Source organism: Arachis stenosperma, chromosome 4, assembly GCF_014773155.1.
Source record: "Arachis stenosperma cultivar V10309 chromosome 4, arast.V10309.gnm1.PFL2, whole genome shotgun sequence".
Taxonomy (NCBI): domain Eukaryota; kingdom Viridiplantae; phylum Streptophyta; class Magnoliopsida; order Fabales; family Fabaceae; genus Arachis; species Arachis stenosperma.
The window spans coordinates 138,967,289-138,976,860 of NC_080380.1; the positions used below are offsets into that span (position 1 = coordinate 138,967,289).

General features: G+C 40.4%; 1 non-coding gene across 1 annotated transcript; it reads right to left on the bottom strand.

Moving 5' to 3' along the window:
* Positions 1–9,198: 9,198 nt before the first annotated feature.
* On the bottom strand, positions 9,199–9,306 carry LOC130978794 (small nucleolar RNA R71). The gene has a single exon (XR_009086408.1). It is a non-coding gene; the product is annotated as a small nucleolar RNA R71 (small nucleolar RNA).
* Between the last annotated feature and the right edge of the window lie 266 nt (positions 9,307–9,572).

The following is a 9,572-nucleotide window of genomic DNA, read 5'->3' on the forward strand; positions in this document are numbered from 1 at the left end:
AAGGACAATTCCCTCAGTCACCATAAAGTGACATTTCTCCCAGTTTAAAACCAGGTTAGTCTCTTGGCACCTTTTCAGGACAAGTGATAGGTGATTAAGACAGGAGCTGAATGAGTCTCCATATACTGAGAAGTCATCCATGAAGACTTCCAGAAATTTCTCTACCATATCTAAGAAGATAGAGAGCATGCACCTTTGAAAGGTTGCAGGTGCATTGCACAAACCAAAAGGCATCCTTCTGTAGGCAAACACGCCAGAAGGGCAAGTAAATGCTGTTTTCTCTTGGTCCTGAGGATCTACTGCAATTTGGTTGTAGCCTGAATAGCCATCCAAAAAGCAGTAATAATCATGACCAGCTAGTCTTTCTAGCATTTGGTCTATGAATGGTAAAGGAAAATGATCCTTTCTGGTGGCTGTATTGAGCCTTCTGTAGTCATACACATACGCCACCCTGTGACTGTTCTTGTAACCAGTTCATTTTTTTCATTATGAACCACTGTCATGCCTCCCTTTTTGGGGACAACTTGGACAGGGCTCACCCAGGGGCTATCAGAAATAGGATAAATAATCCCAGCCTCTAAATTTAGTGACCTCTTTCTGCACCACCTCCTTCATGCTGATTTAGCCTCCTCTGTAGTTGAACCACTGTTTGGCATTACCCTCCAACAGGATCTTGTGCATGCATCTAGCTGGGCTAATTGCCCTTAAGATCACTTATGGACCACCCAAGAGCTGTCTTGTGTGTCCTTAGCACTTGAATCAGTGCTTCCTCTTCCTGTGGATTTAAAGCAGAGCTTATAATCACTGGAAAAGTTTCACCCTCTCCCAGAAATGCATACTTCAGGGATGGTGGTAGTGGTTTGAGTTCAGGTTTGGGAGGCTTATCCTCCTCCTGAGGAATTTTCGAAAATTCCTTTGTTTCCTTTGGTTCTTCTTGATCAGGCTGAGAATCCTTGAAGATGTCCTCAAGCTCTGATTCTAGGCTTTCAGTCATATTGATCTCTTCTACCAGAGAGTCAATAATGTCAGCACCCATGCAGTCATTTGGTGTGTCTGGATGCTGCATAGCTTTTACAGCATTCAACTTGAACTCATCCTCATTGACTCTCAAGGTTACTTCCCCTTTGTGTACATCAATGAGAGTTCGTCCAGTTGCTAGGAAGGTCTTCCTAGAATGAGTTGCACTCTTGCTCCTCCATTTCCAGCACCACAAGTCAGTTGGAAAGGCAAATGGTCCAACCTTGACAATCATGTCCTCTATTATGCCTGATGGATGTTTAATGGAGCCATCAGCAAGTTGGAGGCATATCCTGGTTGGTTTGACTTCTCCAGTCAACCCAAGCTTTCTGATAGTGGATGCAGGTATTAGATTGATGCTTGCTCCAAGATCACATAGGGCTGTCTTGGTGCAAGCACCTTCTAATGTGCATGGTATCATAAAGCTTCCAGGATCTTGAAGCTTTTCTGGTAAGCTTTCAGAATGACTGCACTGCATTCTTCAGTGAGAAACACTTTTTTCAGTTTCTCTCCAATCCTTCTTATGACTTAAGATTTCCTTCATGAACTTAGCATAGAAGGTATTTGCTCAAGTGCCTCTGCAAACGGAATCTTTATTTCAAGAGTCCTTAGATAGTCCTGGCAAAGCGGGCAATTGCTTATCCTGTTCCGCTTGGCGGAGTTTTTGAGGATAAGGCATCTTGGCTTTATATTCTTCACCTTAGATGCTGCAAGTTTATTCCTTACAGAAGGGGTTGAAGAAGCCTTGTTAGAGGGGTTATTATCAGCACTCTCAGGTGTCTGATCCTCCCTTGGCGTCTGAACGCCAGGATTGGGTGAAATGGGCGTTTAACGCCAACTTTTCCCCCTTTTCTGGCGTCTGAACGCCAGAACTGGGCAAGGAATGGCGTTTAACGCCATCTTTCCTTCCCTTTCTGGCGTTTGAACGCCAATAACATTCCTCTGGGCTCTTACTGTCCTCAGAGGGATTTTGAACAGTGGTTTGGTTATCCTCTGTCAATTGTTCCTTATTTGATTTTTTACTCTTTGGAGTGATGTTGTTCAGTGTCTTCCCACTCCTTAATTGAACTGCTTGACACTCTCCTGTTATCTGTTTAGACATCTGCTGTTTTGCTTGATTCAACTGCAGTTCTATGTTCTTGTTAGCAACTTTAGTTTCATGGAGCATATCTTTAAATTCTGCTAACTGTTCTGTCATCAGGAGTAACTGTTGATTAAGCTCAATCATCTGTTCTTGAGGATTAGGATCAGTGACTACTGCCATGACATCCTCTCTTGGAGAGAACTCATTGCTAGAATATAAGTATTGGTTTTCTAGCAACAGTGTCTATAAGCTCTTGAGCTTCTTCAATTGTCTTCCTCATGTGTATAGATCCACCAGCTGAGTGGTCTAAAGACATCTGAGCTTTTTCTGTAAGCCCATAGTAGAAGATGTCTAACTGTACCCACTCTGAAAACATTTCAGAGGGGCATTTTCTTAGCATACCTCTATACCTCTCCCAGGCATTATAAAGGGATTCATTATCCTCTTGTTTAAAGCCTTGGATGTCCAGCCTTAGCTGTGTCATCCTCTTTGGAGGTAAAAATGATTCAGGAATTGTCTGATAACTGTTTCCATGTCTTTATGCTTGCTGTAGGTTGGTTATTCAACCACCTTTTAGCTTGATCTTTTATAGCAAATGGAAACAGTAATAGTCTGTAGACATCCTGATCCACCTCTTTATCATGTACTGTGTCAGCAATTTGTAAGAACTGTGCCAGAAACTCAGTAGGTTCTTCCTGTGGAAGACCGGAATACTGGCAATTTTGCTGCACTATGATAATGAGTTGAGGATTTAGCTCAAAGCTGCTTGCTTTGATGGGAGGTGTACAGATGCTACTCCCATATGCAGCTGTAATGGGGTTGGCATATGACCCCAGAGTCCTTCTGGACTGATCAATCCCACTTAGTTCCATAATGGATAAAGGGAAATGATATGGATTGCAAACAGATAAATATATTTTCCTTTTCTTTTAAGTTAAACGAAAAAAAAAATAAAACAAAAGAAAATTAAAACAAAAAATTCGAAAATCACAAATAAAATAAGATCAAAGCAAATTGAGAACTGAATCAATTAGTCAATTAAAAAGATTTTGAAAAGAGCAATTAAAAAGATATGATTGAAATTTTTTTTTTTGAAAAAGATTTGATTTTTGAAAAGAGGAAAGAGAAAAACAACAAAAAGACACCAAACTTAAAATTTTTAGAAAATCAAACACAATTTTTCGAAAATTTTAAAGGAAAACACAAAGAGGACACCAAACTTAAAATTTTTATGAATCAAAAAGGGACTAAAGACATGCAAATTCGAAAATTAGAAGAAAAACAAAAGCATGCAATTGACACCAAACTTAGAATATGAAACTAGACTCAACTAAAAGACTCTAAACCAACAGAAATAAAACAGTCCTAATCTAAGCAACAAGATAAGCCGTCAGTTGTCCAAACTCGAACAATCCCCGACAACGGCGCCAAAAACTTGGTGCACGAAATTGCAATCACACTTTTGCAACCCCGCACAACTAACCAGCAAGTGCACTGGGTCGTCCAAGTAATACCTTACGTGAGTAAGGGTCGATCCCACGGAGATTGTCGGCTTGAAGCAAGCTATGGTTATCTTGTAAATCTTAGTCAGGATCAGAAGTTATCAGGATTGATTGTGAAAAGCAAAAGAACATGAAATAAGTACTTGTTATGCAGTAATGGAGAATAGGTTGAGGCTCAAGTAATCCTTACGTGAGTAAGGGTCGATCCCACGGAGATTGTCGCTTGAAGCAAGCTATGGTTTCTTGTAATCTTAGTCAGGATATCAGAAGTTATCAGGATTGATTGTGAAAAGCAAGAACATGAACTAAGTACTTGTTATGCAGTAATGGAGAATAGTTGAGGCTTGGGAGATGCTCCCATCTTCTGAATCTCTGCTTTCCTACTGTCTTCTTCCTCAATCACGCAAGGCTCCTTCCATGGCAAGCTGTATGTAGGGTTTCACCGTTGTCAGTGGCTACCTCCCATCCTCTCAGTGAAAACGTTCCTATGCTCTGTCACAGCATGGCTATCTCTGTCGGTTCTCGGTCAGGCCGGAATAGATCCAGTGATTCTTTTGCGTCTGTCACTAACGCCCCGCCTGCTAGAGTTTGAAGCACGTCACAGTCATTCAATCATTGAATCCTACTAGAATACCACAGACAGGTTTAGACCTTCCGGATTCTCTGAATGCCGCCATCAGTTCTAGCTTATGCCACGAAGATTCCGGTTAAAAAATCCAAGAGATATCTACTCATCTAAGGTAGAACGGAGGTGGTTGTCAGCACACGTTCATAGTTGAGAATGATGATGAGTGTCACGGATCATCACATTCATCCGTTTAAGACAAGTAATATCTTAGAATGGAAGCAGCATGATTGAATGAGAAACAGTAGTAATTGCATTAATCCATCAAGACACAGCAGAGCTCCTCACCCCCAACCATGGGTTTAGAGACTCATGCCATGGAAGGTACACAAAGAAACGTGTAAAGTGTCATGAGGTACAGATAAAATGTCAAAAGATCCTATTAATAGTAAACTAGTAACCTAGGGTGTACAGAAATGAGTAAATGACAGAAAAATCCACTTCCGGGTCCACTTGGTGTGTGCTTGGGCTGAGCATTGAAGCTTTCATGTGTAGAGACCTTTTCTGGAGTTAAACGCCAGCTTTCATGCCAGTTTGGGCGTTTAACTCCAAGTTTTATGCCAGTTCCAGCGTTAAACGCTGGAAGTTCTAAGGCTGATTTTCCACGCCAGTTTGGGTCATCAAATCTTGGGCAAAGTATGGACTATTATACATTGCTGGAAAGCCCAGGATGTCTACTTTCCCACGCCGTTGAGAGCGCGCCAATTGGGCTTCTGTAGCTCCAGAAAATCCACTTCGAGTGCAGGGAGGTCAGAATCCAACAGCATCTGCAGTCCTTTTTAGTCTCTGAATCAGATTTTTGCTCAGGACCCTCAATTTCAGCCAGAAAATACCTGAAATCACAGAAAAACACACAAACTCATAGTAAAGTCCAGAAAAGTGAATTTTAACTAAAAACTAATAAAAATATACTAAAAACTAACTAGATTACACTAAAAACATACTAAAAACAATGATGTTTTATTGACTGTTGATACTCTAGTTGCTATTTTTAGTAACTTTATTTTGAAAACAAAATGGTTTTTCTGTGGTTGATTTTGGTGGCCTCTTTGAAGCTTTATCATACTATGCTTTCATTGTGCTTTAGCAGGGTGTCTGTTGGAATCTTGCTGTTTGGCCTCTTTAGATTGCTTTCGTACTTTTGTTTGTAGCTTGGATCCTTTTGAGGTCGTGACTTGTGGGGGGTGCAACTTGTTTTTCGGTTTCTTCACTTTTGTTTTGTGTTTTTGGCGCCTGATAACCGATTTCTTTATGTTGGTCCCCTTCTAAGTTATTTTTGTAATCCTCTTTTCTGGGCCTTTGCCAGGTCTCTTAAGGGATTACTTTTATAACTTATCTTTGTAGGAGACCGACTTCGTTAGGTCAATCTTTTCCTAGTTGTTTTTGTAATCCTCTTTCTGTGATTTCAGGTATTTTCTGGCTAAATTGAGGGACCTGAGCAAAAATCTGATTCAGAGACTGAAAGGACTGCAGATGCTGTTAGATTCTGACCTCCCTGCACTCGAAGTGGATTTTCTGGAGCTATAGAGCCCAATTGGCGCACTCTCAACGGCGTTGGAAAGTAGACATCCTGGGCTTTCCAGCAATATATATAGTCCATACTTTGCCCAAGATTTGATGGCCCAAACCGGCGTTCAAAGTCACCCTCAGATTTCCCAGCGTTAAACGCCGGAACTGGCACCAAATGGGAGTTAAACGCCCAAACTGGCACAAAGCTGGCGTTTAACTCCAAGAAGAGTCTCTACACGAAAATGCTTCATTGCTCAGCCCAAGCACACACCAAGTGGGCCCGGAAGTGGATTTTTATGTCATTTACTCATCTTTGTAATCCTTAGGCTACTAGTTCCTTATAAGTAGGACCTTTTACTATTGTATTTTCATCTTTGGATCTTAGATCATCTTGAGATCTTTGAATCTTTTGATCACTGGGGGCTGGCCTCACGGCCATGCCTAGACCTTGTTCTTATGTATTTTCAACGGTGGAGTTTCTACACACCATAGATTAAGGTGTGAGCTCTGCTGTACCTCGAGTATTATGCAATTACTATTGTTCTTCTATTCAATTCCGCTTGTTCTTTGTCCAAGATATCACTTGTTCTTCAACTTGATGAATGTGATGATCCGTGACACTCATCATCATTCTCACCTATGAACGTGTGACTGACAACCACCTCCGTTCTACCTTAGATTGGGTGAATATCTCTTAGATTCCTGATACATGATGCATGGTTGATCGCCTGACAACCGAGTGCTCGCCTGACAAACGAGCCAGCCATTCCGTGAGATCAGAGTCTTCGTGTATAGGCAAGAACTGATGCGGCATTCAAGAGAATCCGGAAGGTCTAACCTTGTCTGTGGTATTCTGAGTAGGATTCAATGATTGAATGACTGTGACGTGCTTCAAACTCCTGAAGGCGAGGCGTTAGTGACAGACGCAAAAGAATCACTGGATTCTATTCCGGCCTGATTGAGAACCGACAGATGGATAGCCGTGCCGTGACAGGGTGCGTTTGAACATTTCCAATGAGAGGAGGGAGGTAGCCACTGACAACGGTGAAACCCTTGCATAAGCTTGCCATGGAAAGGAGTAAGAAGGATTGATGAAGACAGTAGGAAAGCAGAGAGACGGAAGGACAAAGCATCTTCATACGCTTATCTGAAGCTCTCACCAATGATATACATAAGTACCTCTATCTTTATCTTTATGTTTTACTCATATATCACCATTACCCATTTGAGTCTGCCTGACTAAGATTTACAAGGCGACCATAGCTTGCTTCATACCAACAATCTCCGTGGGATCGACCCTTACTCGCGTAAGGTTTATTACTTTGACGACCCAGTGCACTTGCTGGTTAGTTGTGCGAAGTTGTGTTTATGCCATGGTATTGAACACCAAGTTTTTGGATTCATTACCGGGGATTATTTGAGTTGTAAAAAGTATTGATCACAATTTCGCGCACCAAGTTTTTGGCGCCGTTACCGGGGATTGTTTTGTGTATGGACAACTGACGGTTCATCTTGTTGCTTAGATTAGGTATTTTTCTTCAGAGTTCTTAAGAATGAATTCTAGTGTTTCATGATGATCTGCTGAAATCTGGCTGGCTGAGAAGCCATGTCTAATCCCATTGGACCGAGGTTTCAACTGATCATCACAAGAGCTTGTTGATCTCTATCAATCTTGCTATTGGAGCAATGATCTGCTAAGGCTTGGCTGGCCATTGGCCATGTCTAGTGTTTTGGACCGAAGCTTTCTTTGAAAGCTTGGCTGGCTGTGAAGCCATGTCTAATTCCTGGACCGGAGTCTTAGACTAGCATTGCAATGATTCCTGGAATTCAAATTAAGAATTCTGAAACCTTCATTTTCTATTTCCATATAATTTTCGAAAAAGCACAAAAAAATTTCAAAATCATAAAAAAAAAACCAAAAATATTTTATGTTTCTTGTTTGAGTCTAGTGTCTAATTTTAAGTTTGGTGTCTTGCATGCATTGTTTATTTGATCTTGGTTCTATTTTCAAGTCAATAGTACAGGGAACTGAAGATTCAGAACATGCAGTAGAGGAATTACACAGAGAAAAAGCTGGGCGTTCAAAACGCCCAGTGAAGAAGGACAGACTGGCGTTTAAACGCCAGCCAGGGTACCTGGTTGGGCGTTTAACGCCCAAAAAGGTAGTGCATTGGGCGTTAAACGCCAGAATGTGCACCATTCTGGGCGTTTAACGCCAGGATGGCACAAGAGGGAAGATTTTGTTTTCAAATCAATTCTTTTTTTCAAGTTTTCAAAGTTTTTCAAAATCAAATCTTTTTCAAATCATATCTTTTCAATCAAATGTTTTCAAAATCAATTTCTTTCCTTTTTCAAAGATACTTGCTAACAATTAATGATTTGATTGAACATTTCAAAGTATGTTGCCTTTTCTGTTGAGGAAGGTTTAATGTTTGAATCATATCTTTTCTTGTTAGGCAAGTCATTAATTTTTAAAATCAAATCTTTTTTTTTTAAATTGTTTTCAAATCATATCTTTTCAATCATATCTTTTTAAAACCATAACTTTTTAATCATATCTTTTTTATCACATCATTTTCAAAACAGTTTTTAATCATATCATTTTGATTTCTAATTTCAAAATCTTTTTCAAAAATTACTTGATATCTTTCTCACTCTTGATTTTCGAAAATCAAATTAAAGTTTTTCAAAATGTTTTTAAAATCTTTTTAATCAATTTTCGAAAAAGCTCTTCCCCTCTTCTCACATCCTTCTATTTATGGAGTACCACTCCTCCTCAATGCACAATTCGAACTCTGTCTGACTAAGTTCGAACTCTTCTCCTTCTTCCTTCTATTTTTCTTTTCCTCTGACACCTCAAGGAATCTCTATACTGTGAAATAGAGGATTCCACATTTTCTTGTTCTCTTCTCTTTCATATGAGCAGGAACAAGGACAAAGGCATTCTTGTTGAAGCTGACCCTGAACCTGAAAGGACCTTGAAGCGAAAGCTAAGAGAAGCTAAGGCACAACTCTCCGTAGAGGACCTAACAGAAATCTTCAAAGAAGAAGAACCCATGGCAGCCGAAAACAACAACAATGCCAACAATGCAAGGAAGGTGCTGGGTGACTTTACTGCACCTACTCCCGACTTCTATGGGAGAAGCATCTCTATCCCTGCCATTGGAGCAAACAACTCTGAGCTTAAGCCTCAATTAGTTTCTCTAATGCAACAGAATTACAAGTTCCATGGACTTCCATTGAAAGATCTTCATCAGTTCTTAGCTGAATTCTTGCAAATCTGTGACACTGTCAAGACTAATGGGGTTGACCCTGAGGTCTACAGACTTATGCTATTCCCTTTTGCTGTAAGAGACAGAGCTAGGATATGGTTGGACTCACAACCTAAAGAAAGCCTGGACTCATGGGAAAAGCTAGTCAATGCCTTCTTGGCAAAGTTCTTTCCACCTCAAAAATTGAGTAAGCTTAGAGTGGAAGTCCAAACCTTCAGACAGAAGGATGGAGAATCCCTCTATGAAGCTTGGGAAAGATACAAACAATTGATCAGAAAATGTCCTTCTGACATGCTTTCTGAATGGAGCATCATAGGTATTTTCTATGATGGTCTCTCTGAACTATCCAAGATGTCTTTGGATAGCTCTACTGGAGGATCTCTTCATCTGAAGAAGACGCCTACAGAAGCTCAAGAACTAATTGAAATGGTTGCAAATAACCAATTCATGTACACTTCTGAAAGGAATCCTGTAAACAATGGGACAAGTCAGAAGAAAGGAGTTCTTGAGATTGATACTCTGAATGCCATTCTGGCTCAAAATAAAATATTGACTCAACAAGT